Here is a 7148-nt window from a genome sequence, read left to right as displayed (position 1 = left end):
CATAAGCAAGCGGGGAGTCATAGATCTACACTCCTCAGTTTAAGAGGGAGTATCAAAATGATAAGGTTGATACAAATCAGGCAAAGTGATAAGGTGATAAGGTTGATACAGATTATGCATGATTTAAATCATGCATGGTATCTAGTAAGGATAAGATCTTCCAGATAAGATCATGCATGGTTCTAGCTTAGCCATCCTGCCTTATTTGGCAGGATCATATGTTTGTTGTAACTCTTGATATTTATCCCTATTATCAAGGGATCTGACGTGTGTATCAGCTATATAAAATGTATATTTTATATTCAATAACAACGTGAATCAATTTTATGCAAACCAGTTTCTTTAATGACAACTTATAAGAATTTATGCAACAATTTAACCATACTTTCTAAAGCCTTGATCCATCTAACCATTTACTTCACACCCCCTGATGATGCGTTAATTACTCATAATTATAATATATTTTTATTGCGTAAACACATCATTTATAGATTTAGAACCTACACTTAGATGCATTTAGATGTCATTGAGCTACGACTCAAATTTCATTCAAATCAAACTTAAAACGAGAGAGATATCACATTTTTAGTGAAACGGGTCAGACCTCGGGGCGAAATGGGTCAAATCGGATTCAAAAGGCCCATTTGGGCCTTGGATCTGGGCCAAAACTCCATGATCCACCCCACATTAGCCCAAACTCGATTTTTGCAAAATAATTGCTAAAACCCTCTCATAAGTTTTTAAAATTGAACTTTGTTTGCCCTTTCAATTTCCCTATTTGCAAAAACCTATCAGAATCTATGTTGCACTACAATAAGGTCAAAGTAGTCATTTAGCTAGTTCATTGATTTTTCATAGTTTTAGTGTTTTCTAGCATGTAGTTAATGTACTAACAATAGTTAGACTAGTTAGAGTTTATTTAATTAGTTAGCTTAGTTAAAAATTACAGTTTTAATTATCGTTTTTTTTAATTATAGTTTAATTCAGTAATTAGTGCAGAGGTGGTTGTAGATGTACTTTAGAAGTAATTATTGATTACATACTGACTGTTTACTTTTGTTGTGTTAGGTTGATAAGTTAGAAACAGATCAACAAGTGTATTTAAAATGCGAGTGTGAATGCACGTGTGGCGAAAAGATGAAATTACCCCTGGCGATCCAGAGAAGACTTAGCAATCTATTTCAGTTGATTTTCATTTTTAGCTTGTAATTCAATTAGAATTATACTGTTAACTTAGTTGTAAACATCTTTGTTATTAATAAATTGAAGTTTTAGATTCAATTTGAATGTATCCCGTTTCCTGAGGATTCGACCCGTACTCACCACATTCGTGAAAAGTCAGCTTTTATTATTTTTGGTTGACGATTTTCCAAAAGATTTCATTAAAAATAATGTTTTAAAACTAGCACTACAAAAAGATCAACCACCTCAACCAACTACATGGCATCCATATCTTTCTTTTATCACCTAGCTAGGTCCAAATTCTGTTCTTTTTTTTTTTGAGAGAGAGAAGCTAGGTCCAAATCCTGTTATAGATATAAGTCACAGCAATTTGATAAGAAATGCCCGGCTTCATCTACCGATGTCCTTCACACAAAGACGACCATCCTCTTTAGGTCAATTAAACCCTCCAAGGGCACCAAATGAATTTTTCGATTGTTCTTTCCAGACCAAATGAATCTCTGCAGTGATTTGTGTAACCGCTTCTCAACCTTGCTGGAAATATGAAAAACCTATATAAAATGTTAGCAACACTAACAAGAACAGGCATGACAAGTGTTATTCTAACGGGAAGTGAAAGAAGAATACCCGACAAAGAATTTATCTTCTCCTTAATAGAACTCCAATGTCTATCTCTGGCTATCCCATAGCGGAGTAGCAAACCAAGGTATCTTAGTGGCAGAGAACCAATAGGGCAGTTGAAAATAACTAAATCAATTGTTAGACAAATTCCCATTCACATCATTGAAAACCATCAGTTGGCTCTTGCGTCCATTAAAATTAAGACATGACATTTCAAAAAACCATTGTAGCAACAACCATAAGCTCCAAAATTTTTGCTCATCCACATGCCCAATAATGTGAGAGAACATTTTAAGGCTTGGAAAATCAATGCCAAAAGACACAACTTCCTCTTTCTACTAAGAGCTTCCATAACTATATGATGGATAGCAAGGGGGAGATCGGATCTCCCTGCCTCAAGCCCCTGTGTATATTGAAATATGTACCTCGTTTGCTGTTAATTGAAATTGCCATGGAGGCGGCTTGGAGAAGTTGTTGGATCTACTCACACCAAGTACTTCCGAAGACACTTTTTGCACACTTCAATAGAAACTCTCAACTGACCGTATCAAAGGCTATTTGAATGTCAAGTTTCAAATGAAATGCCTTTCTTTTTTATGAATATATGCAGTGCACTGCTTCATGAGCCAACACAAGCCCTTCATGAAGCTACCTTCTTGGAATGAATGCAAAATGAGCAGGTGATATGTTCTTCTTGTTCATCACTCTTTTCGATCTTGAAGACAACAATTTGGTTATTATTTTGAAGACTGATCCCAAAAGTAAGATTGGCCTGAAGTTGTCAATAGAGCTTTGTGATCCATCTTTCAGGATAACTGTGATGGAGAGACAAAGTTCTTTAGGGACCCTGATATTTATATGAAATTCAGTAACAACTTGAAGCGGGTCACTCTTGCAACAATCCCAAATGCATCTAAAAAATTCAGCTGGGAAACCATTGATGCCAGGAGTCTTTCTGGAGGGTAATGACCAAAGGATGACTCTAATATCTTCTTCTTCGAATGGTCTGATCTGCCATTGGTATAAATCGGGATCAATTGAATTAATTTTCATACCATTGATGTCAAAAGACGATGGAGTTTGCTGCTAAAATCTTGATTTGAAGATAACTGAGACTATTCCAATGAGGTCCGAGCCTTGAACCTTTGATTCTTGAAAAAAATAAAGGATATATGGTTGAACCTTCTCCTGGTCGATGAAAAACCATGGAAATATTTTGTATTCAAATCTCCATCATGAAGCCATTGGATGTGGGCACGCTGCCGCCATCACATCTCCTCTCTCACTCTCAATTCTGCAATATCCACCCCAATCTTTTCTTGCCTTTTAAATTTGCCAAAACCTCCAAGTTGTCTAATTTAGCTATTTGTTGCTGGATGTCCTTTATTTCTGCTTCCCAACTAGAAATTTGATCAGATTTTGCCTTGCCTTGATATCTACCCCAAAGCAATAATATTTTTTCTTACAAAACCAATCTTCCTAAGAATTCTTTGTGCAGCCCAATTTCCTGTTTGTGGCTCACAACACCTTGCTTTTAGGAGATCAATAAGGATTTTATCACTTAACCACCACCTCTCCAATCCAAAACCATTGTGTGATGCCTCTCAGCTTGAGGCCCATTGTAAGACAATTGATGCATGGTTAGAAATTTTGAAGGTTCCAACAAATGTTGTGAAAATAGTTGAGGCGAAGCGAGGCGCTCCACCAAAAACTGAGGTGAGGCCTAAAGCGTAAGCCTCAAATTCTTTTTTTTTGAAAACCTAAAAAAAAATATAAAAAATATCTAAAATTATAAATAAATAAAAAATGCTTATCTGGATCGAAATTCAATTTACATATTCAGATTATTTCTGGGTTCACTTCAGATTTGGATCAACGTTTCAAGTCAGATTCCGATTATATACAAGATGTTTCAACTTTTTACATGTGAAAACCTTGATTTTGGCCTTCTTTGATGGGTTTAGTATTTCAGATCCAGGGTTCAATCCTACATCCTTGGATCTTATTTGGATACAAACTCGGATTTAGATCTGCTTTAGAAAATTTAGATTTGGATTTGGATCTGGATCGAATATGATCTCTCATATCAAATCCATTTACACCTCTAAACTGCAATTAGCGGGGCAGTTGTGATGAGTTCGTGGAGCATGATTTATGGTGGGTCCAACTGTTAGGGCTATGGACGGTGGTGATGAAAGTTGCACACGGTGAATATATATGCAAAATCATCATCAGTGATTTAGTATTTCACCATATCCGAGCTTCTTACCACTGGGTTTTGCCACACTCAAAGAGTAAAAATAATGCAGGGAGAGCAAGGAGAGAGAGACGTAGGGAGACCGAGAGACAAACTAGAGAGAAACAGAGGAGGGAGAGAAAAAAGTGTATCTTCTTCTTCTTTGCCAAAGACCCAAGAAGACCGAGAGAGCAAGGAAGAAGATAGCCCAAAGTTCAGGCTATTTAGCCCTAAAATCGAGTCAAATGGGGGCTTTGACCCCATTTAACTCGATAAATGTGAGGCACACATCTCAAGGCAACTATGCTTCAAGCTTGTGCTTCGAGGCAAAAAAAAAAAAACCCTCGCCTTGAGGCGAGGCATGCTTTTTTCACCTTGAGGCATGTTTTTAACAACACTACGTATGTGCGTAGATGTAGGTCAAGAAAAGCCTTAGACACCAACCCAATTGCTTTCCCAAGCCATTTAAGAAGATACGACTACTTATGACCTGCCTGTATCTTCCCCTGTAGAGAGAGTCCATGATGCCTGTGGAATGTACAAACGAAATTGGTATGACAGTAGATTTAGTACCCATTATCATGCAAAAGAACAATTGACAAGACTTAAATTTTCAAATATCTTAGCATCATGTGTAACTACCAACTGTAAAAGGTTCATTTTTTTTATTACTAGTTTCCTGCCAAAGCAGGTAATCTCCTGAAGGGGTCACCGACACCCAAACTCTTACGGAGATCACCAGTGAACAAAGCAGGTTATATGTCCCCCCCCCCCGAACAGAGGAGTTAGCTACATCTCATGTTGGGGGGTCTCAAAGAGCACCACGTATGTAAGCATGTGTGTCTCGTATCCCCATGTTTGTCAGCATTAATTAGCGTTGGAGTTTGATGCGATTGCAAAGACTTAAGTACCCTCTCCTCCATTGGTACAAAAAAAATGACAATTCTTGAAAAAGAGTGGTTGTAAAGACTTAAGTGCCCCGAAGATGATTATTTAAGACCCAGTCTCTGCACTGCAGGATTATCCGAGAAAGAAATCTCCCCTGGAGGAGGCCATGAACATCAACCCTCTCACACTCTCTCTCCCTTCTATTTCTGCTTTTGTGCACATCCAGCAGAAGATCCTACATTGCTCCATCAAGCACCGACTGACCTGCATATTGACTATTGTGGAGCCTGATTCAGTGTTTTTACCCTTACAAGAGGAGGGTTTGAGGGCTCATCCCAGCGTGGGTAGCATCATTCAACTAAATGAGTTGTAGATCCTGATTCAGAGTTTTTACCCTTACAGGAGAAGGGTATGGGGGCTCCTCCTAGTGTGGGTAGCATCATTCAACTTGAAGAGTTGTGGAGTCTAATTCAGAGTTTTACCCTTACAGAAAGGGGGGTCTGAGAGCTCCTCCCAACGTGGGTAGCATCATTCAACTTGATGAGTTGTGAAGCTTGATTTAGAGTTTTTGCTCTTATAGGAGGAGGGTTTGGGGGCTCCTCCTAACGTGGGTAGCATCGTTCAACTTGATTCGTTGTAGAGCCTGATTCAGAGTTTTTGCCCTTACAGGAGAAGGGTTTGGGGGCTCCTTCCAGCATGGGTAGCATCGTTCAACTTGATTCGTTGTGGAGCCTGATTCAGAGTTTTTGCCCTTACAAGAGAAGGGTTTGGGGGCTCCTCCCAGCGTGGGTAGCATCGTTCAACTTGATTCGTTGTGGAGCCTGATTCAGAGTTTTTGCTCTTACAGGAGAAGGGTTTGGGATCTCCTCCCAGCGTGGGTAGCATCGTTCAACTTGATTTGTTGTGGAGTCTGATTCAGAGTTTTTGCCTTTACAGGAGAAGGGTTTGGGGGCTCCTCCCAGCGTGGGTCTGGTTTTTAGTTAATGGTGTTGTGCAACTCAAATAACACAAAATAATAAGGGTCTGGTTTTTAGTTAAAATAGGGAATGAAATGACAATAGAAATTGCTTAAAATTTATAAGAATAAACTAGACTTAATAACGAAGACACCACTTTTTACGGATTTGGAATATGACCTCCGGTTAGGGAGATATGACCCTGACAAGTTTGTCCTAATTCAAGTAGCGATTTACAGCGATTTGCTTACTGAATAACACTACAAATCACTATAGTGATTTGCGGAAGACACTACAAATCGCTATAGTGAGATTCAAAAATACTATAAATCGCTATAGCGATTTGTGGAAGACACTACAAATCGCTATAGTGAGATCCAAAAACACTATAAATCACTATAGCGATTTGCGGAAGACACTACAAATCGCTATAGTGAGATCCAAAAACACTATAAATCGCTATAGCGATTTGCGGAAAACACTACAAATCCCTATAATGAGATCCAAAAATATTATAAATTGCTATAGCGATTTGCGGAAGACACTACAAATCGCTATAGTGAGATCCAAAAACACTATAAATCGCTATAGCGATTTGCGGAAAACACTACAAATCGCTGTTGAAAAGCCGAATAACACTATAATTCGTTGTGGGGCTCGTTGAAGACCCGAAAATACTACAAATTGTTGTAGGAAAACTCGATAATACTACAAATCGTTGTTGGAAGGCCCCAAAAAAAATTGGTTTTGAGGGCGCTGCCCCCCGCCAGGGGCGCCCCCCCTGGACCCCCGCCCGCTGACCGCGCAGCGGGATCCGCGTTGGGGGGGAGCCCCCGGACCCCCCTCCTGTAAGGAAAAAAACTCTAAATCAGACTCCACAACTCATCAAGTTGAATGATGTTACCCACGCTGAGAGGAGCCCCCAAACCCCCTCCTGTAAGGGCAAAAACTATGAATCAAGCTCCATAACTCATCAAGTTGAACGATGCTACAGTCAGTGTGCAGGTCGGTCAGTGTTTGATGGAGCAATGTAGGATCGTCTGTTGGATGTGCACAAAAGTAGAGAGAGAAGGGAGAGAGAGTGAGAGGGTTGATGTTCATGGCCTTCTCCAGGGAGAACTCTTTGTCTCCCTTGATTTCTTCTCTAGAGAGAAAGAGAGAGTTTTACAGTGTTTTACGGAGAAAGAAGAAAAAGACTTTGAAGAGTCAACATCATTCTCGACTTTCTGGATGGAGGACATATTTGTCCTTTTTTTAAACTGTTT

This window comes from Nuphar pumila, chromosome 6 (assembly GCF_984573655.1).
Source record: "Nuphar pumila chromosome 6, dmNupPumi1.hap1.1, whole genome shotgun sequence".
In the NCBI taxonomy this organism is placed as follows: domain Eukaryota; kingdom Viridiplantae; phylum Streptophyta; class Magnoliopsida; order Nymphaeales; family Nymphaeaceae; genus Nuphar; species Nuphar pumila.
This window is presented reverse-complemented; position numbering follows the sequence as displayed.